This window comes from Lissotriton vulgaris, chromosome 2_1 (assembly GCF_964263255.1).
Source record: "Lissotriton vulgaris chromosome 2_1, aLisVul1.2, whole genome shotgun sequence".
Classification (NCBI taxonomy): domain Eukaryota; kingdom Metazoa; phylum Chordata; class Amphibia; order Caudata; family Salamandridae; genus Lissotriton; species Lissotriton vulgaris.
The window spans coordinates 170,770,054-170,794,711 of NC_141687.1; the positions used below are offsets into that span (position 1 = coordinate 170,770,054).

Below are 24,658 nucleotides of genomic sequence, written 5' to 3' on the forward strand. Positions count from 1 at the left end.
TGGGCCCTGGTGGAGAAGGCTAAACTGTAGCCTGACTTGGGCTTGCAAGACATATTGCGAAATCCCTAACAGTTTTTATGTCTTGCCTGAACTTGGGCTTGTGCTGGTCTGGCCAGACCTTAAGTAAGAAGGGCTTCAAAAAATGCTACCGCCAGCTACAGCTTGCAGTGCATGTGCGCGGACTTCAGCCGAGGCGCCATATGGCATGATTACTGCTGCGCGCACACCACTCACGCACATGCACTGCAAGCTGTGGCCGGCGGTAGCATTTTTCCCCCGCCTATGGAGTCCTTTCAACACCCAGGGTGCCATCAGGTGCCAATACGCTTTGTGTATGTTTTTTTTTTTTTTTTTTTGTCAGTCCCCCCGGGGCACAAGCAGGCAGCCACTGTCTTTTTTGGTGCGATCAGCTGTCCTGACAGAAATGGATGCCTGCTTGTTTGAAAAGGTTTGACTGTAACCGATTTAAGGTGGCCGGGTCTTTCCTCTTCAGCAGTTCAGGACTATAGGTGAGCTATGATAGAAACTTTGCATTGATGGCCTGGAATAGATGGTGGGTTGATGTGTTGCTTGTCTTTATGTGTATTGTTATGAATGCAAACAGAAGTTTCGTTGCTGTTGCTCTTCTGGTAGACTGGTGTTCTTTGACTGTTAAATAGGAGTCTATCTTGGGGGCGTGGCTTGGACAGCAGAGGTAATGGCTGCCTAACCGGGAGCTCCGTAATCCAGGAGAGCGACTGCAGCCTTTATCCCAGTGATTCCCCGCGGTAACATGATCGGAAACCATGAAACCCGATGTCCAACATCATGAGGTGTCCTCCGGTAACCTGATCAGCGATCGTAGATACCTATCTACAGACATTCCCCCAGTTTTTGGCTGACCACGCTCCGGCATCGGGAAGTCTCCAAAATGGCGTCGCCCGGTCACAGAGTCCTAGCCTGACATCGAGTGTTGGACCCAATACCCACAGCCAGCAAACACCCTCCACACGACCAGGTGAAGGAGAGGAACGCCTAATCAACCCCACAGATCCCCTACGAGGTGAGAAGAGCATATAAAGCTGCCGCTGCAGCCCAAAATCGGCCCGACGAGCCTGACCCCAAAATGGCGGCGGCCTCACCGTTCCAAGATACTTTAATACTCTGCTACTAACAAAGTGCCTCGCGCCTCACATCCACCACCCTACGGTGAAACCCTTTTACCACCATAAGACCCCCTCGATCTACTCAACACGAGGAGAGATGCCCTGTGAGCGGCGCTGACGGGCTTACATGCATCAAAGGTCTGCCCCGCACCTCGCGACTTTCCACAAACAGGCTGAGACGCTGACCGCCAAAAGCCCCTCGCTGCCTCCACACCGTGGGGAGAAATGCCTCATATCCCGCGCTTACAGGCATTTGAGAACTGAGGATCTACCCTGTGCCTCGCGCTCACCGCCCTACACTATGTGCCTCTGCCCACCACAAGACCATCTCACGTGGAAAGAAGCCCTCTGACCTGCGTTTTTGGAGAGCTGTGCGATGTTCTTGCCTCCAACCTGCCATCCAGTGATTTGCTCGTTACCAACCTGCGACCAACCTTAGCCATCCAACCCTGTCCAGTCGCTAGATACTAACCACTAGCCTCTAGGCACAGACCAATAAGCACCGACCTCCAGCTGTATCCTCCTGCTAGATCTGTGCACTGCTGACCTTCACCCTCCTGCGAACAACCTCACTCCGACGCCACATAGTGATCCAATAGAGAGTTGGGGTCTCACCTGCCAATTACAACACTGCCCGAATCATATTCAAGCACACTTTGGCTAAATACAAAGAGTGAACACCGCAACTAGAAGACACTCTCATAGGTCCTCTGACAATTTTTACCGTCGTAACCCCCACCGCCACTCTATTCTGCTACAATGACGGGCAGAGAAGAAAGAAATTTTACCAAGAAGGTGAGACCAGACCCGGTGATTTCGGATTCCCCCTTTAAGAACAAAACGGACATGGCGGCCACGATGGAAATGATCCTTAAGAAACTGGCAGACCTCCATGATCTCTCTAAATCTACCAAGGCTAACACTGACTCCATGCAGCTCGAGCTCACAGCAATTAGAGCCGACATGAGCGCACTGAATACAGGATTGGGGGTGGCCGAACAACGCATTAGCGACGTGGAAGACCTATCACGACAATCGGCGACAAAAATCCAACGCCTAGAGAATATCACTGACGCTCTCAGACGTCACAAAGCTGAGTTGGAGGATCGGAACAGAAGGGGGAACATTAGAATCTTTGGCATAACGGAGAACTCTGAAAATGACGCAGATTCATGCGTGGCCTTCCTGGAATCATGGATCCCCATGATCACCAAAATAGACTTTCCGCACAGCCTCGAGCTGGACAGGGCACACAGGATCCCCACCTTCGCTAGTAAACACACTAAAGGCCCCAGGCCGTTGATATGCAAACCGCTCAGGTTCCAGCACGTCGAGATGATCCTCCAATATGCAAGGAAAAACCACTCCATTCTATGGGAAGGCCAAAGAATCATTTTCACGCAGGACTTTTCCAAAGACACGGTGGAAGTTCGTAAAGGTTTTCTTGATCTCCGTGACAAACTCAGATCCAAAAACATCACCTTCTCCTTCACAGGCCCCGCTAAATTCAAGATCATGATAAATGGCCGCCCCAGATTCTTCAAGGACCCCAGAGACCTAGCATATCACCTCGAAGACCACCCTGCACAAGAAATGGATCAATCAAACGGATTCTCCAATAAGAGGAAAACGACAACTCTAACCCCTCATGATGCAGCACATTCGACTAACTGACTTCCTGCTCTAGCCCGATTGTGGTTTGCTGTCTGCGGGCTCGAGATGTGCCTGACATCAAGAAACTCTATCCTGTTGTCAACCCTCCAACCACGAAGTCCAACATTCTGCCTGAGTGTTCTCCTGTACCATGAGTTTATATACTAGGACGGTTGGGCCACTTCAGTGACTTTAGGAATCGGGATTTGATTTGAAGTCATGCTAATGTTCTATTTATGCTGTTTTGGTTTCAGCTACTGTATTCTTGTTATATATAGTGCGTCTACCGCAAACCAAACGGGGCTCTGACTACCTAGCACTATAGTTCATATCAACACCATATCAATACCTAGGTCTGGGTAGCCTAATAGACTCATTATTTTGCTCAGATACTAATTAGAGCCAATGTTAGCCCTACCAGCCGATTTGGTTATTGGTTCAGATATCTTAATATATGTTACTCCGGTTCTTGCAGCGAGACTTAATCATGCCCAATTGCTTCCAATACTGGGACTGTTACTATGTTATTGTTACTGTTACTCCTGTTCTACCTAGCAAGGTACTGCCGTCGTACCCCCTACGTACGTATTTGGGGGGAGGTGAGGGAAGGGGGAGTGGGGAGGGGGGAGACATTGGGTGAAATTGGTAGGGAGGGAGGAGCAGGGGGTTAAGAAGATTCAGAGATCAAGAGATTTTACCTACTTTTTGTACTGCCTTTTGCTTATGTTTGTTCCTTGCAGCCCCACCTTTTGCTTACTTGCTGTATCCTCCACCCTTTACTTAAAGTTGCATCTATTTACACTGAATTATGCAGGCTACCCACACTGAACACAACGAGTCAAGGTCTGCATCCACCGCCCAATCCGCGCGGGCAACTTACGACACCCCGCACACCAAGCGTTTTTTCACCAGCTTACTACTTAGCTCACACCGATGTCTAGCGCCAAATCATTAGAAGACGACCTTAATATAATCTCCTTCAATGTCAAGGGACTTAACCACCCAGTGAAAAGACGGAAAATATTTGAATACCTCGCTAAAACAAAAGGGGACATCATCTTACTTCAGGAAACCAAGCTTTCAGAGGAAGACTTGCGTTTTCTGAACATACACTGGTCATCACACGTACTGAGCTCCCCTGCGACACACAAAAAAGGCGGAGTAATTACTGTATTAGTGAAAAAATCCAACTTGACACTAGTGTCACACACTTATGACACGGAGGGAAGACTATCAGTGACCCACCTCCTAAGGGAAGATGACCCCATACACGTGATGAACATCTACGGCCCCACTTCTGATGACCCTGAATTCTGGGACTCGGTCTCTCGCTCAATAGAACACAATCCACAAGATGACCGACTGATAGTGGGGGGCGACTTCAACCTACCCCTGGACCCAATATTGGACAGATAATCCAAATGCACATTCCACTCTTCCCGTTCACATGAAGCCCTCTTACGCCTTTGCGAGCAATACTGCCTAAAGGATTCCTGGCACCTCCAAAACCCTGATGGGAGGGATTATACCTTCTATTCCGCCCCACACAAATCATACTCGCGCATTGATTTTATCCTAATTTCAAGCTCCTTCACACACCTAATAGAGGAAACTGAAATAGCCCCTAAATGATTATCTGATCATGCCTGTATCCGCACCAAACTTGCTGGATCCCGTTCGATCCTTCCCCCTAGAAGATGGCGATTTAATGAGGAAACCCTATCCGACCCGACCAACAAATTGCTCATAGCAAACACCATTGAAGAATATTTATTATTAAATGATGTTCAGGACACTGCACCTAACACCTTATGGGACGCACTTAAGGCCACGATCAATATCAGAGCCAAAGCTAACAAAGCATTAAATAAGGACCTAGAACAACTGGAACAACAGATCGGGTTCCCAGAGTCCTGCCACAAATCCAATCCCCTCGACGCCAAGTCTCTAGATCTATTGACCAAAAAGAAATATGAATACAACACCATCACTAGTAAAAGAGCGGGTGTATGGATCAATCGTTTCAATGCCCTAAAATTATGTGAGGGAAACAAAGCAGGTAAACATAAACAGAAGCTAACTACCATATCCTCAATAAAAGACTCCGCAAACAACACCCACACCAGACAGTCCAAAATCCTAGACACATTTAAAGCCTTCTATGAAGATCTCTATAAAAACGATAAACCACTAGACATGGCAGCCTGCACCGACTATCTTGAGTCCCTACAACTCCCCGAATTGTCAGAAGTCGATAGGTCTCAGCTAGGGTCCCACATCACAAGCGCAGAGATTACAGCAGCCATCAAAACATTGAAGAGCAATAAGGCCCCCGGGCCAGACGGCTTTTCTGCGGCCTTCTATAAAGCCTTTACTAACCAACTCAACCCCGCGCTCCAAACCCTTTTCAATTCCATAGCGACCAGTAGAAGCATTTCCCCTTCGATGAGTGAAGCCACGATCATAGTTATCCCCAAAGAGGGGAAAGACCCTCTCCAAACCAAGAATTACCGCCCCATTTCTTTGATAAATCTTGATTGCAAGATTTATGCCAAAATTTTAGCGAACAGATTAAATTCCTTCCTCCCAAAACTGATTAGCCCGGCACAGGTTGGTTTCCTGAAACATCGGATGTCGAACGACAATACCAGACTACTGTGTCACCTACTGGAGAAAGCTAAGAACTCTCCCTCCCCAATAGTAGCGATAACCTTAGACGCTGAAAAGGCCTTCAATAAGGTTTCATGGTCTTTTCTCCAACAATGTATGCATACTTTCAACCTCGGCCACTCCTTTATCAAAATGGTGATGGCCCTATACTCCTACCTTCAGCTAGAATAGCAATCAACGGTACCCTTTCCAACCCGTTTCGACTCTATCAGGACACCAGACAGGGCTACCCGCTCTCCCCAGCACTTTTCCTCCTGGCCCTTGAACCCCTCCTAACTGATATCAAGCGTAACGAAGACATAGCGGGTGTTTCTTTCGGAGACACTCAGGTAAAGTTAGCAGCTTACGCTGATGATATCTTAATCGCAACAGAAGACCCCGCAAAATCTATTGCTGAACTCATGTCCTCAATCGGTAAATACTCAACCCTATCAGGTTATAAATTAAATAAAGACAAATCCGAAGTCAAACCCCTAAACGTCCATACCACCAAGGAGGTCCTAGGTGACTCGGGACTAGCATGGCAAACGGATGTTATTAAATACTTGGGGATAGAATTTACTGACACTCTTCTGAGCACACTCAGACACAATGAGACCACTACCCTTGCCAAAATCAAACGACTCCTTGATGGTTGGTCCCCCCGTTTTATTACATGGTGGGGTCGGGTGGAAACCATAAAAATGATGGTATCCCCTTTAGTCAACTATCTCAGCACAATGCTACCCCTTGCCCTCTCCAAAGACTTCCATAACAAGCTGGACAAAATGCTTTCCTCATTCCTTTGGCAGGGTAAAAAAGCCAGAATTAGTCTGAAGAAACTACGTTTAGATAAAAGCCTGGGAGGTGTCAACCTGGCGGACTTTAAGCTATATCAAACCACCTTTCTGGACAGACAGGGTTCATATTGGATAACGCCACAGACGGACTACACCCCGGTGTGGCTGACCGTGGAAAGATCCCTTCTCCAAGGCCTCGACCCCTCCGCCCTTCTCACCATTAAACTTCGCCCCACCCTAGGCTCAGGCCCCTTCTTTAAGAATACCAAAACGGCCCTACTTCAAGTGAGCAAACACCTACCACACCAATTCCGGAAGTCAAAATGGGAATCGCTCTGGCAGAACAACACCTTAACATATAAAGGGAAGCCACTGCATAACACCACATGGATAGCAAAAGGTATACACTTAACTCACCAACTCCTTGAGGGCTCGTCACCGCTCTCCTTTAGTGAACTACAAAATAGATATCAACTCCAACACATAGAATTCTGTAACTTCTTACACGTCAAAGTAGCACTCACAAAGGCAGACTTGAGCGATCTCACCCCCTCCCTCCCTGGCTTCCTCACTACGCTCAATAGACTTGGCCATCAAGTTTCGAGAATTTACAAATTAATCCGCCCACAAAGGTCCACCTTAACTAACTCCCTAAGGCTATTTTGGGAATCTTATTCGTCCACACCAACTTCAGAAATAGAGTGGGCCAAGACTTGGGAATCCACCACACAACACAAAATCAGCCCTACTCTCTCCCAAACTAAGTTCTGGCTACTCCACAAAGCCTTTTGGACACCTAAGAAGCTCTTCTTACATAACATTAGGGACGATGATACCTGCTGGAATTGCAGAGAAGAAGGTGGGGACCTCGAACACTTAATATTTAAATGCCCACGTGTCACTACCTACTGGGACAGAATCTTTGATCTCATCACCAAAGTCTTACATATCTCGCTCCAGAGAGAATTCTCAACCCTCGTGTTGGTATTTACCAAAGCCGTCACACTCAATGATACTTGACCTACTACTGACGGCGGTGGTTAAGATCATACTGAATAATTGGAAGGACACGAGTTTAGCCTCTTTCCCCCATTGGCTTAACTGGATCTCCAATCTCAGAGGAGCCGATAATATAGCCCTTGCCTCTACCCCTTGGCGCCCCACACATAGGAAACTCTGGACCTCACTGGATGAATACTTTGACTTACACAAGCCGCCATGATTGCCTGTTGAATTTACGCGCCACTTCTGTAGACAATCAGCCAGTATCACCTCAAGGTTAATCTTGGTGCGCTAATGCTAGATTCTATTCCCTACAGGATTTCATAAACCTCTGACTCCGGGACTGTTGTTAATATGTTAATATGATAATGTGTGCTTTTTTGCAGACTTACCTTCATATCAGTGAATTGATGCAACATACTTATGTATATTTTCTTATGTATATTTTCTTATGTATATGTTCATATGTTTCTTTTATGTACACCACCATTGTGTACTCTTTTATATCCTTTATGTACCCTTTTACTTTGTGTTTATGACTGTATTACAAGGCTGATCACTTCTTAAACTCCCAATAAAAATTTGTGAACTTTAAAAAAAAATAGGAGTCTATTTTGACACCAAGGTACTTGTAAGATCTGACTGATTCTAACACTCAGTTGTTTGCCCGCCAGGAAAATGTAGACTTTCGTTTGAAGAAGAACTCGAAAAACAGACCACCTTGGTTTTACCATAGTTAAGTTTGGTCAATTGAGCGCTGCAGTCCTATTGGCGTTTGGCTGAGCAGGACAATGTCATCTGCATACTGGAGACAATGTAGTTGTTCCTAAGCCAGCTTGGGGGAGGGTCACTCACCACTTCTCGAAAAATCCACTGAAGTCTTGTATTACTAGTATACACATTGGCACGCTTGTGCGAGGTCAACCATCCTTTGGGGGAAATAGTTTACTTTTTGAAAGTCTGCTAGAAAGGTCTGCTAGATATAAGCTACTGAAAATCACGGTGACATCATAACCCTGCTCAAGACCATTATTTACTGAGATTTTAGCCATACTTTGGCACTTCTAACCCAAAAAACCCTGTCCAGTTTGCAATGATGTATTCTAAGTACAGATATTAGGTATCATGGTATTCTTTAGCACATTAATTTATGCCACAATAGTGATCTATCAAACTTATCAAATATGACAAAAACGTCCACAAATCAGCAGTAATTCAGGAAAAGCATGATATGCACTATGATTCAGGCAGAATCATTCTGGTTTGCCTTGTGATCTTTTATTCACCCTTCCAGACAAAATGAACAAAAGCATTCAAAAATAGTGGCACATGAGCCCAAAAGGGCTAGAAGCCTATGACATTCCTCTTTATTTTTCCTACATGAATGACAGGAAGTACATCTAACCAAGATCATTAAACTACTACATTTTGAAACATATAATTAAGTTTGGAACAGTGTAATTTAGTTCACAACGTTATAGATGAGCAATAATCTGCTGTATTTTTACAAGATCCTCAATGGCTATGTTCTTGGAACCAATCTACCAGATACAAAATCTACTCTTTGTCTGTAAATACCAGATCTGAATTAACAGGGTATTTCCTATAACTTTAATCATTAACCTTTATAAACTATGGTTTGCCTTGAATAGTCTCATTGAAATTCATCCCATTATTTATGTTTTGCTCCGTCTTTTTTAGATCCAATCAGTTGTGTTTTATCCAGGACATCTTATAATGATCAAAATATGTAGTATATTCCTCCCAAGGGCCTTCTGCAATTTAGCACAATCTCATGACTCCTCACTTCATATCACTCATGTTACGTAATGTTCATTTCGAGTTCTTAACATGTGATATGTGGCTGACTTTCAACAATGAGACACTTTTAACACCTTAGCTCATAGGTCTTCAAACTGTGGGGCTCGCTCCCCTGGGGGGGGCGCAGCATCCCTTCAGGGGGGGGCGCGCACTTCACCCCACCACTTCAGCTACGCGAAAAGTGTGTCTCAGCCGGGCTGCTGCAGCTCCAGCTGCTGGGGGCTCGGCTGAGAGTGTCTGGAGTCACAGGTCAGAGGCCAGAGGCGCAACAGGGGGCTAATTCTTCCAGCAATAGGAAGAGTAGACATTCAAGGGCTCTAAGAAGGGGTGAAAAAAAACAAAGCCTCGTCACGTGAAATGGTCTTTTAAAGACCTGTGAAGTTCTCGGGTGTGGCTGTTTTAAAGTGTTAAATTCAATTGAAGAGATGTAAATTGCAATTTATGACTGTGTTAAATTATTACAGTAACTCGATCCTGGTGTATGGTGGAATGGTAGTAAGGTCGAAACTTGGATATCATATTTCGGAGTTTATTTTTCGTGAATAATGCTTTTGCCGTTTATGTTTCCACATGCTACGAAGACCACTCCTCTCTGATTAGGCCATGCAGCAATCTAGGTTCTGGCCCACCTTTGGATCATGACTTTAAATCCTAGTCACAAAGGTAGAGCAGAATTTAATAGCAGAGTAAAACTTTGCTTTTATACTTTTAACAGACTGTCTCAAGATGAGGGGCACCATGACGGATAAGGATGGGAGCAGACCAGAATAATTAGCACAGGTAGATGTTGGGTACAGAATTTATTGAAATGGAGACTTTTAAATTATTTGCTTAGCTTGAGTAGGTGGCTTTCTGTCAGACCTTGGGTCAGTCTTACTGTAGGACCCTGTTCTTCACAAAGTGTGTGATAACAGTACAGGGTACAGCAAGATCTAAATAGCCTGTGCAAAATGTGTATAAACGCTGCTGTAATTTTATGCAACTTGAGTTATCATTTCTGTTTTTCGTATGCTTACACTGATCTTGCAATGTACAATGGTAGGATACTTGTTTTGAGCATAAAATGTCTTGCGAGAAGTGTGCAGCTGCATGTCTACTGCATCCGCATGTTCTGTGCTGGTAATGTTCACCATGTGAATTTAAAATCTATACGTAAAATACATTAAGCAGGTTTCTCGGGCGACCTCTGTACCGAATTTCATACCTCCGGGCATATTTATGGAATTAGTGGTGCAGGGCAATGCAGCAAGCCACCTTGCTGCGCTCTGCCCTGTACCACTGGAAAAGTGCAGGAATGTGCAGTATTTATCCAGCATGGTGCGTTTTTATCCTTTTCTGTGGTGCTGGTGACAATTTGTCAGCCTAGTGCAAACACAGGTACCCATGTATGGATTGTTTTTGTGTAGGAAGGGGCACCTTTCTGCACACAAACAATACTAAGTCTTTTTCCTTTTTTAGGGCTCGGGCCTCGCCCACCACGAAGTGGGGCGGAGTTTCCGAGCTCTTATGTATTCGAAAAAAAAAAGAATTCTGAAAGGGGTCCAGGCTGGCACATTCCTTAGTGCGCGCCGCGTTTTTTATGGCATGTGCCTAGTGATTCGTCCTCGCTGTGCTGTCTATTTAGTAGCCTTGACGTGAGAGGCTATATTTACTTTTCGTCCGTCATTTATTGCAGTTTCATGGCATAAAGTGTGCGGTTACGTGCACGGAAGACTTTTTAATCTTAATTAGGAGCTGTCAGAGTGCCTGTGTAATGCAATGCAGATGGTGGGAGCGCGTACACCATTGCAGGAGCTGTCAGAGTGCCGCGTTCACGGCGGAGATAATTGAAAGAAGTTTCCTGTAGCTTCAAGGGCAGTCACAGTACTTTTTAAGAAACACGCGCAGAAGAATACATAAAACCTCAATTACCAGCTGTCCGAGGTGCCGGTAATTGAAGGCAGATGGTGCTGGGAGCGAGTGCACTGCTGTGTTTTTTTTCCCTTCAGCTTCAGCATGAACAGCCGGCCAGCAATGTAGAGAATCATATGCATCAGATCTAGTTTTCACACCATCACACACACACACGCACACGCACACACGTACACACACACACACACACACACACACACACACACACACACACACACACACACCTTTGCACAATGGTGCCTGCTTGTGCATCATGGAGCAGTGCAGTGGGAGAATGCAGGAACAGGCCTTTTTTAGTAAATATAGCTTGCCAATATTTCTCTCTCAATTGAACCACGCACACAGAAACATTGATTGCTGGGATCAGTTGCGCTAACATTTAGTAAATTTGCCCTTTACTTTCCACTTTTTTTCAAGTTTCTTACCTAAAATATTCATCACCCCTGGTCCATTTTTTAGATCACCAGAACTCTCCATATTTATCCTTTACCCCTTCTCCCCAACCCCCAGTGGTCATCCATATTGTTACTTCTTCAAAGCTTACTTAGTATGTAATAAGCAGTTTATAAGGAGACAATCACATCACATGGGGCTCTAAGGCTGGTACACTGACATAGAAGGGAGGCTCACACTAACATCAGAAAAGTGGCGGTGAGTGCAGAGTGGCGGTGAGTGCAGAGTGGCGGTGAGTGCAGAGTGGCGGTGAGTGCAGAGTGACGGTGAGTGCAGAGGGGCGGTGACTGCAGAGTGGCGGTGAGTGCAGAGTGGCGGTGAGTGCAGAGTGGCGGTGAGTGCAGAGTGGCCAGTACTACCAGTACTACCACCATCAGTACTACCAGTACTACCGCCACCAGTACTACCGGTACTACCGCCACCAGTACTACCACTACTACAGCCACCAGTACTACAGCCACCAGTACTACCAGTACTACAGCCAGCAGTACTACCAGTACTACAGCCACCAGTACTACCAGTACCACCACCAACAGTACTACCACCATCACCAGTACTACCAGTAGCAGTACTACCACCACCACCAGTACTACCAGTAGCAGTACTACCACCACCACCAGTACCACTACCACCACCAGTACTACCACCACCAGTACTACCACCACCAGTACTACCACTAACAGTATTACGGGCAGCAGCAACACCACTACCAATGCTACTGCTACCAGTACCACCACCACCAGTACTCCCGCTACCAGTACCACCACCACCAGTACCACCACTACCAGTACTACCACCACCAGTACTACCACCAACAGTACTAGCATTACCAGTACCACCACCTCCAGTACTACCACTACTACCACTACCAGTACCACCACCAGTACTACCAGTACCACCACCACCAGTATTACCACTACCAGTACCACCACCACCAGTACTACCACTACCAGTACCACCACCATCACCAGTACTAACACCATCAGTACTACCAGTACTACCACCACCAGTACTACCACTACTACAGCCACCAGTACTACCACTACTACACCCACCAGTACTACCACTACCACCACCAACAGTACTACCACCACCGCCATTACTACTAGTACCACCACCACCAGTACTACCACTACCACCACCACCACCACATTAACACACTCCATAACACTTAGCAAAAATACATTACCATTTACAATGCCATTAGCTCAAACTCAAATAAATCCGAGCCCGATTGCATTTCTAATGCTTGTCTATATGTGCTGCAGAATTCAGCACATATAGAAAGAGATCTCATCATTACGCCTCTCTATGGGAGCATATTTTTGAATCATTACCAAGTTTAGAAGTCCTTGTAAATCTGGGAATGTGTCAAAAACCATGGTAGCGGGGGGCGGAGCCAGGCCGGCGGCCAAGATGGTCGCGGGGGCTCCCGGCTCCGACGACCTTCTCCTCCGGCTATCTGATTCAGCTGTTGCGGCGGCGCTGCCGACGGTTTGTCGAACGGCGGAATGTGCCCTGACCTGCTAGGAGTGACTCCGGTGGCTCTCCGAGTTCGGAGGGCGGAGATATGCCCGTTCGGTCGGCGGGGCCTGTGCGGGTCCCGGAGCCGGGGCCTCGCGTGAGGTCGCTGCCGCCGTGGGCACAGCAACATCGGCCAGGAGGACCTGAGTGGCGCCAGACACCCGCTGGGGCGTTTATCTTGCCCCGAGAGGAGCCCCTGCTCTTGCTGTGGAGTGCCGGTTCCCCGTGTTGGATGGACCCGCCCTCCTCCCTGGATTGCTGCCTCGCTAATGGAGGACTGCGACATTGTTCTTTGTTTCCCTGACTGAGATGGATGCACATCGGCTGTAGTAAACAGGGTCCGCGTTTTGGGGGTTCGGAGCCAGCCAATGTGTTGTGATTTGGCATCGCTCGGATGCACAGTGCGAAATGTGTGGAACCACCGGATCGATGGCTGGGGCGGCAGTTATACCGTCTGCAACTGAAGAGACGCCCTGATAGTCGACAAGATGGCGGCTTGTGTGAGGGCTCCGGCGGCACTTATGCCGTGGGCCCCGATTGATGGCGTCGTCCCTGCAGAGCCGCTTCCACCGGCACAGATGGCGGTGCACACCGGCGAGGAGCAGGGGGTTTGGATACCCTCCCTGATACAACGGCAACACCAATTGTGAACTTAGACCCCGACGTTTGCGGAGTCACGAGTGCATGTGATGCTGACACTTTTTCCGGGTGTCTATGGCTCAGTGACTCCCCCTTCAGTCCGTGGTAAGGCCCGGATGGGTGTTTTTTGTACATCTCTGTATGTTGCTGGCAAGCGTGAATTGGTCTGTGAGGCCTCCCTGATCGCTACGGAAGGTTTCTTCGGAACGGTGCCTGCCTCCCCAGCTCATGGACTCATCGGGGACTCCCTTGATGTGAGGCATGGGGTGACTCCTATGCTGCCTTCTCACCAAATGTTGACGTCGTCATGCTACTCAAACTGCGCTGACTGACTACTTGTACTGCCTGTACTTGCATGGCTGACCGGGAGGCTGTCGAGGGTGGTGGACGGCTCCAGGAATGTGTTGTGCTCTAGAACACTGCAAGATCTCCTGCCTTCCCCTGGACACTCATTATTACTGGACCTTCACTACTTTGATTAAATGGCGACGAAAGGTTTGGACTGGGACACAGCATTGTTTAGACCGGGTGTGCGGGGTGGGGGGGGGTAATATTGTCTTTCCTTTTTCTGTTTCTAGGGCCTCTTTTTCTCTTCTGTTTATTTCAGCTTTCTCTTCATTTCTCTTTCTTTTCGTCTTTGTTAGGACCAAGTAAAGGGCTACTCTCCGTACGTTCTGGTGATGCGAATTGCAGGGGGGGATGTTTTTATAAAGTTTTGTGTTAAGGCGGGCACCTGCTGTATTGGGGGGCAGAATGCATAGCTTATTGTCTATCCTGATAATTGTGTACCGGCGTTATCGTCCTGCCTGCAGTAGTCCTGACCGTGAATATCCTGACCTTTGCTAACCCCTTGCTTTTGTATTATTTGATTGTGCGGCAATAGATCCTGTTTTTCCTTAAAACTTTAAAAGAAACCTCATTAATCCTGGTGCCAATTTGGTACGGACATTATCCTGAGTTACAACGGGGCGTTCGGGTGCCGGAATGTTGCTTTGCTAGCTGCTTAATTGATTTGCTTTGACCGCCTTTGATTTATTGGCCGACTGTGATGGTATCGTGCCTGTGATTGTAACTGTGTTACTTACAATAAAGGTTTACCAAAAAAAAAAAAAAAAAAAAAAAAACCATGGTAGCTGTGTGGGAACACTCACCGTAATGCTTATAGAACGTAGGTCTTCAATCTGTGGGGCACGCCCCCCCTGGGGGGGGCAGCATCCATTCTGGGGGGCGCACACTTCACCCCTCCACTTCACCTTCGCAAGCTGGGCTTGGCTGAGAGTGTCTGGAATCACAGGTCAGAGGCGCAACAGTTAGGTAAGGGGGCTAATTCTTCCAGCAATAGGAAGAGTAGGCATTCAGGGGCTCTAAGAAGGGGTAAAAAAAACAAAGCCTTGTTAACCCGTAATGGTCTTTTAAAGACCTGTGAAATACTCAGGTGCAGCTGGCAGCACCAAAACTGCCTGTGTGCGTGCCCTGGGAAGCTGTCTCATATGACACACATGAACAAGCATTTACAATGCAACGGTTTCGCCTTTGTAAAAGTTAGAGCTATTGGCATTGTAAATGACAAATTTTGTATTTATGTGTTGGTTTTGAAAACAGATAAATAAATGGCATTGTCCTTTACAATGCCAATAGCTTAATCTCTCACAAATGCGAGACCTATTGCATTTGCACACACACACAGAGCACAAACACCCACACAGAGCCACACACACACAGACAGACAGAGCCACACAGACAGAGCCACAGAGACACACAGAGCCACCCACAGTCATTCACATAGAGCCACCCACACACACAGCGCCACCTACACAGAGCCACCCTCACACACACAGAGCCACCTACACAGAGCCACCCTCACACAGACATAGCCACTCTCACACAGACAGAGTGGGGGGGACGGACACCTGCACAATGAAGAAGAGCGGGGTGGGGGGAGACGGACACCAGCACAACCAAGAAGTGCGGGGGTGGGGGGGGGACGCACACCAGCACAACTAGGAAGAGCGGGGGTGGGGGGGACAGACAGCAACACAACCAGGAAGAGCGGGGGTGGGGGGACGGACAGCAGCACAACCAGGAAGAGCGGGGGTGGGGGGGGACGGACAGCAGCACAACCAGGAAGAGCGGGGGTTGGGGGGCGGACAGCGGCACAACCAGGAAGGGCGAGTAAGGGGGGGCGGACACTAGCACAACTAGGAGGAGCGGCGGTGGGGGGTTGACGGACACCAGCATAACCAGGAAGAGCGGCGGTGGGGGGTGACGGACACCAGCATAACCAGAAAGAGCGGGGGTGGGGGGGACGGACACGAGCACAACTAGGAAGAGCGGGGTGGGAGGGACGGACACCTGCACAACGAAGAAGAGCTGGGGTGGGGGGGACGGACACCAGCACAACCAGGAAGAGCGGGGGTGGCGGGGACGGACACCAGCACCAGCACCATTTTCAATGCAATAGGTCACGTATTTACGCAGTTTGTTATATTGACATTGCAAATATTTTGTTTTATTTATGTTTCAAAAACCAAAACATAAATAAAAGGTCTCACACTGCTGTCTCTCTTACACTGCTGACTCTGCCTTGAACACACCCACTGCTGTCTCTCTCACACACACTGCTGTTTCTCACACACTGCTGTCTTTCTTACACACACTGCTGTCTCTCATACACACTGTCTCTCACACTGCAGGTGTGGGTTGTTTCCAGCTCATCCCGGCTCTCACAGGCACCACCTCCGGGGATTGATAAACATGCAGGGATGTGCCTGCTTCGTGGGAGAGCAGGCCAGCGGGATCTGCTTGCGCTGAGAAGCCATGTGACGAAGGATGCGCCTACCATGTAATCAAAGGTCGAAGTGCATTAAAAAGTATGGGAAGTGTGGGGGGGGGGAGTGGGTGCAGGGTCAAAGGCGTGGGTAAAAACACGAGCTAGTGGGACACTGGTGCAAAAAAAGGACAGTCTCGGCCCCGGTGCCACTGGACCTGCCGCACATTAATAGCTTCGCTCCTGAACACAGGACTTGTGATGCTGGTATAAAACCAGTGGCGCAAATCCAAGAAGCCATCTCAAAGTCCCCGGGTTCTGGTTGTTTGTTGCCACTGTACATGCCGATCGGTTGTTTTATGCTTCATAGAAGTTACTCTGCAACACGCTGGTTTACATACTCACACATTATCTGCTGCATAATCTGTTTCTCGTCTTGTTTGTAAAGAATGGTGCTCTCTTTTACAAATATTCGGGGAAAGCGGCTGTGGGAAATGTCTGGCCCTGGTAAACTGGCGGACACAAAATAAAGTTAAAGGGATGAGTGTGTTTTGAAATGAACCACGATACGTATGGGATTGTCGGCAATTTAAAGGTGAAATAACGTGATGTGGTCACATTCCTTCCTGCCTTTCAAGTCAACACACTGCATGCTGGGACATGTAGGAAAGGAAAACTACAGGATCTGCAATGCAAACTACTTTGGCTACATAGGCTGGTCTAGCTAAGGGCGTATGTGTACTAAAACTGAAAATTACTACACTAAACGAGTGTCACAACACAGGAGCTACGAGCATCTGAAGGGGAGAGACAAAACACTGGATATTAATGTGTTTTGGGTCAATGTCGGTGTTTTAAGGCGGCAGATAGTGTCCTCCCTGTTGCTGTGTGGTTTTGTACTCCCCATCAGAATCTGCTCCTCGTGATGTCAGTGATACCGGGGCGCACTGCTCTGAGTAGGGTCGGGGTTCTTCATATCTGGGCCGTGGATAAATGAAGAAAAGCATCTCATCCCAGGGCTCTGTTGTTGACAGATATGTGGGTCCCAAGGGTCAACTGCTTCTCTGGAAATGGGACTCCTTTTTCCCCTTTCACGGACATGCATCAAGTCCTCCGTAGTAATGGGTGGGAGCTGGGGCAAACGGAATCAGATTGGCATGAAGTTCCACAAGTTCCTCTTAGTGCTGTAAACAGGGACGGCAAGGGCTGGCGAGTATGTGACAATTGGACCTTTAGGCACTAGGCAGAGCTCTGCGTCAGGCTGCCAACCTACTGAGCTGCCCTGAGTGATGTGCCCTGTCTAGAGCTGCTGCGTCTTCTGTGTCACCTTCTGCGAGAGTGTGCTTCACAAGGCTACATCAGTGGGGGCTGCTGAACTTTGAAAGAGGCGGGGCGTAATTTTCTTCCTCAAATTAGACCGAGCAAAAGTGCAAGTCACCTTACTTTCAGAGGATCCAGGAGTGTTTTTGCCTTTGAGGAAACGCTAACTTCAAAATAAGTGCCAGTTGGTGCATTTTACAACACATTTGAGTTACCCAGGCCTCCATTAGCAGTTATCAAATTTAGGGCCTGCCTCATGCATAACATGACTAAACATCACCCAATTCTCTACTTGCTGGCATTGTTTCCACTGATAGCCATGGTCCCTTCACTTGTCACAAAGCACCTGTAAACACCCTCGAACCTAATTAGACAACTTGCACATATGTGTATTCTCCCACAGATAGCTTTAAGAAGGTTTCACTGTCTTGCTGATAATCTCCTACCAGTTCCACATACCCTCTGAGTCATAAAACATTCATGCACATGCTTACACACAACCAATTAATAAAAGTCACATGCCCACACCCGACCAAGCTAGCTCACACCTACACATAAACACACTCACTCATACATAACTCACACCTATTCATAAACACACATTCACATACGCATACCTCTCAGTCCGTAGACTCCAGCCTTAATCGTCCGCCTACAGCAACACTTACAGTAAGGATAGTCACTGACCCCATGCACACTAACAAAAGGGGCCACTGTGACAGTCCTAGGTGCACTGAGGAGACAAAGCCCTCACACACTCGGGAGATGGCAAAAGTGCAATATATAAAACAAATTTTACCATGCGATGAGATAAAATGCGCAGTGAATGTTTCTATATGGTTCGGTTCAGGACATTTGATTGCACCAGTTTTACCAGACAAAATGCTGAACCAGCCCTGCTGGTATTTAAACCTATATTCCTCTATTTACCTCAACCTAAAACCTGTGCTACTATGATAAAGGCTTTCAACACTATGAGATGTGAACTCCGATCCCATTTGAAAAGAGAAACGTCAAATCATACAAACAGTTTATCTGGTAAAATACCCCAAGGCAATACCAGTGCACTGCAGTACACTTGAAATGTCCGCTGGTTTCTCCACGAGCCCGGGTACATCACGTCCAGGGCAGATGGCACATTCTTGTCATATTTACCAGCCTCGGCTCCACTTCACACAGTTCACACATCGATCTAGCTATTATGCACACAGTGACACAAATGTTCGCCATAAATGCATTCACAGAAGCACAGGTCGCCAGCCCCCTAGCTGACAGCACTTGCAGGCTTCCATAAAACGAGAACAGAAGCAACTCGTGAAACAGGCGGTGTCCACCCCGAGCGTTAAACCGGGTTTGAAATAGTAAAACAACTTGACAAAAAGTTTTATGCCACACATTTTTTTTGTGGTTGTTTTCGTCATTTGGAACGAGATAGGCTGTCGGCAGAATGTGCAGAGGCTCACACTGAGTAACAACTGCCTGACCTCTCTGCCCTACTACCCGCCAGGCTCCAGGAATAGCGAAGTCTTCACCTTGCCTTGTCCTCTCGGTAATACACCCTGCAAGCAAAATTAGGCGTCACCATATGGCCATCTTCAGCTTGCAGTGTTTTAAAACGCTGATGCCAATCTTTACGAGCATGTGTTTTAAAAGAAACGGTCACCTTGGCGCTAGTCCGTGGGGGTATACTATGCTGACAGACTTCTGGTGTTGCACATGATGAGCAGTGTATTGCTTCTCTGGAATCGGGATAGCAGTGCCTGTACTTAAAGTTGCCCATGTGCAAAGATGTACCAATCACATCAACGGGAATAGCTTACGTTTTTTGGCTCCATGCGGACTGCAAGGGGGGATAGTTACAGACAGTGGCAGAGCGACCGACAGGCAGGGAGAGAGACGTGCACAAAAAGTCCCGCCCACCGCCGCATGACGTGGGCCAAAAGAGAAAAATTCTCGGGATCGCCCACGAATCTGGTCCGGCCATGACGGACAGATCTGTCTTCCAATGGCTAGCCTCCATTTATGGAGCTAGCCAATGGGAGACAGGGGCGGATTCAAAGCCACTACTTATACTCATTAGATTTCTCCTGCGCAGAAGAGCTGCGCACAAGTGCGCAGCTCTTCGCTTAGGTCGAAACCTAAAAATGATGTGAAGGCATTTGTATCCCCCAGGTCTTAGTCAGAAGCCCCTTTATGGGCGGCACCCTTATCTGGACAAAATTAACCACTGGGCCCAGCAGCTACCTCATCCCTCTGGTCTTCGCAACTGAATCTTGTCAAAAGAGTATGCCTTTGTTCCGGATTTCTCTTATCTCTGTTACACTTTGGGGACCCTCCTGCACCCACAGGGTGTGTCTGAACTGCGACCCTTTGCAAGTCGAAACTAGTCAGACAGGAGGTCCTGTAGGTTTTTTAAGGCCTTTGACATGGCTGCCGCCTCCGATTCAGATACTGTCAATTCTCTGATAAAATCTGTGTCCATAACATATCTCACTGTTGTGACCTGCCTCATGTACCCATGCTCTTCAGCCATATCTGCATGGAGGTGAGTGACAAAGGGGGACTACAGATTATCGGCGTTTAGCAATGAAATCAGACCCCACGGCCCTAGCTGCTGTTGGAACTTGCAGGGAGGGTAGCGATTGAAATGGGACAGCTCACAGGGGAGACTGCCCACTGGAGCTCTCCTCGAGCCATGTGACGTCTAAAACCGGAAGCATGGCAACACCTGGCCGTACACCACATAATCAATTTTTCAATTGTGTCAGAAAGCATGTTATGTGGAACTTCTTTTTCTGATATCTTGTTTAGGGGCAAGGATGTGGCACAACAGAGCTGATAACTGTAGAGCTGGGAAAACAGGTTAAATTCTTGATGTCTGCTCAACATCCTGTGATTCTGGACAAATCGCTTAATTTCCCTGTGCTTACAAAAAATGAATTTGTGCTTGTGTGATGTAAAAGATGCTCCTGTAAAGCGCTCCAATACCTTTGGGTCATGTTCGAACTATATAAAACTGCAAAAAATATATTACAACATTTTGTGAGCACTCCTGTTTCAAGGCACTACTCAAGACTGGAAGTGGAGCTCAACCCAAGTATGTCAGAAGCAAGAATCCATCCACACATTGTCTCTGTGGAGAAAAACATGCACTCCCACACCTGTGTTTTGGGAGTGTTTTTGCTAATCTATCCTAAATTTTGTGTTTTATGTAAAAAATAAAGCACCAATGTAATTTTTTGTGCTAATTTTTTTCTTGGAGTCTTTTCATTTGAACTTTAGAATAAGCACATTAACCACCAAAACTTCAGTTTACTAAACACTCTACCTTTATTTAATATTATTTGACCTATACGACCTGGGCTCTGCAGGAGGTAATGGGCCTCAATGATGCAGAGTTCCAGCTTCCAGAATTTTTTTGTCACGTGGTGGTAGCGGTGGGGGGGCTCGACGTGTAAAAAGGTTTAGATGGGGTGGCTCGGCCAACAAAAGTTTGAAGACCTCTGCCTTAGCTGCTTCGCAAATATCCCTCCCCAGTGCTGCGCTGTCCATTGGAACTAGTGCTGAATGGACGTCCAATGGTCGTGCGCAGCACTGGGGAGGTAGCGCTCGTGACGACCATTGGCCGTCAGCAGCGCTTAAGAGGTTAAGGAGCCAGGGATGCAGCACATTATTTTTTTGTAAATATAGACGATTTCACAGGAAATAACATTTTGAGGTAGAAACTATTAGTGATCACGCGTCTCTAAATATAACCTGGAATGGGTCAGTGCAAATAAAGAGACTGCTACAGATGGACATGATTCAGTGATAATAAGTGATATGATGAGGCTACACCACAAGTTTTCTATTGGTTTAACAAACACAAAACATTCTTCAAATTGAAATCTACCCGGTGGTGTGCTATGAGGTGATAATAAAGGTAGTATGTCAGATGATCTATTGAAGATTAGGAAAACAAAAGCACAATACACAACTGGATTTACTCTGGGTATGAGCAGGAATGTGAAGGGAGCTGCCGTAAACTGCATGCTAAACTCTGGACGTCTCATGTATGCACATACCCAGGGAACCCACCCATGAGACGCATGTCTAATAAGACTGGCAAAGATTGATGGCCTGATTACGAGGTTGGTGGTTTTGCAGCGGGACGCCATGCCAGTGCCCAGCTGCGAGACCGCCAAACCCGTAGTCTGACCGCCCGCCGGCAGGTGGTCCTGCCGCAGCAGTCCCACGGCGGTGCCTTTCTAAGGCTCATAGGAGAGCCTTAGAAAGGCACCGCCGGAGGAGCGCCGCAGCCAGTTCCTGCATGGACAGAAGTGCACAATGCTGTGCATTTCTTTCAGTGCAGGAACAGAGGGTGCAGAAATACAAGGAGGCACACCATTTACCCCCTGCATGCACCCCTGGGCACAGAGGCTCCATGAGTTGCCTCACTGCCATCCTTTCCATGGCGGGCGCACTACTGTGGAAAGAGTCGCAGTGAGGTAATTCGTAATATACTAGGCAGTGCCACAGCGGTTCTGGCAGTGCCTCAGACCGCTGCGCCACTGCCATGGGATCAAGAATCATGATGGTAGCAGCGGTCCAATGGTGGTCCAACTACCATACTTGTAATACGGCAGGTAGACCACCAGTCTGGTGGTTCATGGACCGTCACCATGGGTTTGTTTGTCCCACAGACCGCCAAACCCGTAATCGGGCCCTAAGTGTTGCCACCTGCAGAGCAAACATTCACTGTGAAAATAGCAAAGGTTGAGTGCAGCCTCCTATATGAAGCATACACAGTGGGACTAGGCCCGGCTCAGTGCTGCCTCTAGCGTGAGGTACACACATTGGATTTAGAACAGACTCGCTGATGTCTCCTGTATGAAGGACAGAGTGGGACTAGGGCAGACTCAGTGATGCCTCCTGTATGGGGCACAATCAGAGGGGTTAGAACAGACTCAGTGATGCCTCCTGTATGGGGCACAATCAGAGGGATTAGAACAGACTCAGTGATGCCTCCTGTATGGGGCACAATCAGAGGGGTTAGAACAGATTCAGTGATGCCTCCTGTATGGGGCACAATCAGAGGGGTTAGAACAGACTCAGTGATGCCTCCTGTATGGGGCACAATCAGAGGGGTTAGAACAGACTCAGTGATGCCTCCTGTATGGGGCACAATCAGGGGGGTTAGAACAGACTCAGTGATGCCTCCGGTTTGGGGCACAATCAGAGGGATTAGAACAGACTCAGTGATGCCTCCTGTATGAAGCACAGCGTGGGACTAGGGCAGACTCAGGGATGCCTCTTGTATGGGGCACAATCAGAGGGATTAGAACAGACTCAGTGATGCCTCCGGTTTGGGGCACAATCAGAGGGATTAGAACAGACTTAGTGATGCCTCCGGTTTGGGGCACAATCAGAGGGATTAGAACAGACTCAGTGATGCCTCCGGTTTGGGGCACAATCAGAGGGATTAGAACAGACTCAGTGATGCCTCCGGTTTGGGGCACAATCAGAGGGATTAGAACAGACTCAGTGATGCCTCTTGTATGGGGCACAATCAGAGGGATTAGAACAGACTCAGTGATGCCTCCTGTATGGGGCACAATCAGAGGGGTTAGAACAGACTCAGTGATGCCTCTTGTATGGGGCACAATCAGAGGGATTAGAACAGACTCAGTGATGCCTCCAGTTTGGGGCACAATCAGAGGGATTAGAACAGACTCAGTGATGCCTCTTGTATGGGGCACAATCAGAGGGATTAGAACAGACTCAGTGATGCCTCCTGTATGGGGCACAATCAGAGGGGTTAGAACAGACTCAGTGATGCCTCCGGTTTGGGGCACAATCAGAGGGATTAGAACAGGCTCAGTGATGCCTCCTGTATGGGGCACAATCAGAGGGTTTAGAACAGACTCAGTGATGCCTCTTGTATGGGGCACAATCAGAGGGATTAGAACAGACTCAGTGATGCCTCTTGTATGGGGCACAATCAGAGTGATTAGAACAGACTCAGTGATGCCTCTTGTATGGGGCACAATCAGAGGGATTAGAACAGACTCAGTGTTGCCTCCGGTTTGGGGCGCAATCAGAGGGATTAGAACAGACTCAGTGATGTCTCTTGTATGGGGACAATCAGAGGGATTAGAACAGACTCAGTGATGCCTCTTGTATGGGGCACAATCAGAGGGATTAGAACAGACGCAGTGATGCCTCCTGTATGGGGCACAATCAGAGAGGTTAGAACAGACTCAGTGATGCCTCCGGTTTGCGGCACAATCAGAGGGATTAGAACAGGCTCAGTGATGCCTCCTGTATGGGGCACAATCAGAGGGATTAGAACAGACTCAGTGATGCCTCTTGTATGGGGCACAATCAGAGGGATTAGAACAGACTCAGTGATGCCTCTTGTATGGGGCACAATCAGAGGGATTAGAACAGACTCAGTGATGCCTCCGGTTTGGGGCACAATCAGAGGGATTAGAACAGACTCAGTGATGCCTCCTGTATGTAGCACAAAGTGGGACTAGGGCAGACTCAGTGATGCCTCCTGTATGGGGCACAATCAGAGGGATTACAACAGACTCAGTGATGCCTCCTGTATGGGGCACAATCAGAGGGATTAGAACAGACTCAGTGATGCCTCCTGTATGGGGCACAATCAGAGGGGTTAGAACAGACTCAGTGATGCCTCCTGTATGGGGCACAATCAGAGGGATTAGAACAGACTCAGTGATGCCTCCTGTATGGGGCACAATCAGAGGGGTTAGAACAGACTCAGTGATGCCTCCTGTATGAAGCACAAAGTGGGACTAGGGCAGACTCAGTGATGCCTCCTGTATGGGGCACAATCAGAGGGATTAGAACAGACTCAGTGATGCCTCCTGTATGGGGCACAATCAGAGGGGTTAGAACAGACTCAGTGATGCCTCCTGTATGAAGCACAAAGTGGGACTAGGGCAGACTCAGTGATGCCTCCTGTATGG

The 24,658-nt window shown here is 47.8% G+C and overlaps 1 protein-coding gene across 1 annotated transcript in view; it reads right to left on the reverse strand.

Annotated features, from left to right (window-relative positions):
* ABHD11 (abhydrolase domain containing 11) overlaps nucleotides 1-24,658 on the reverse strand; it is a 194,674-nt gene that overhangs the window by 102,961 nt on the left and 67,055 nt on the right. The window lies entirely within an intron of this gene.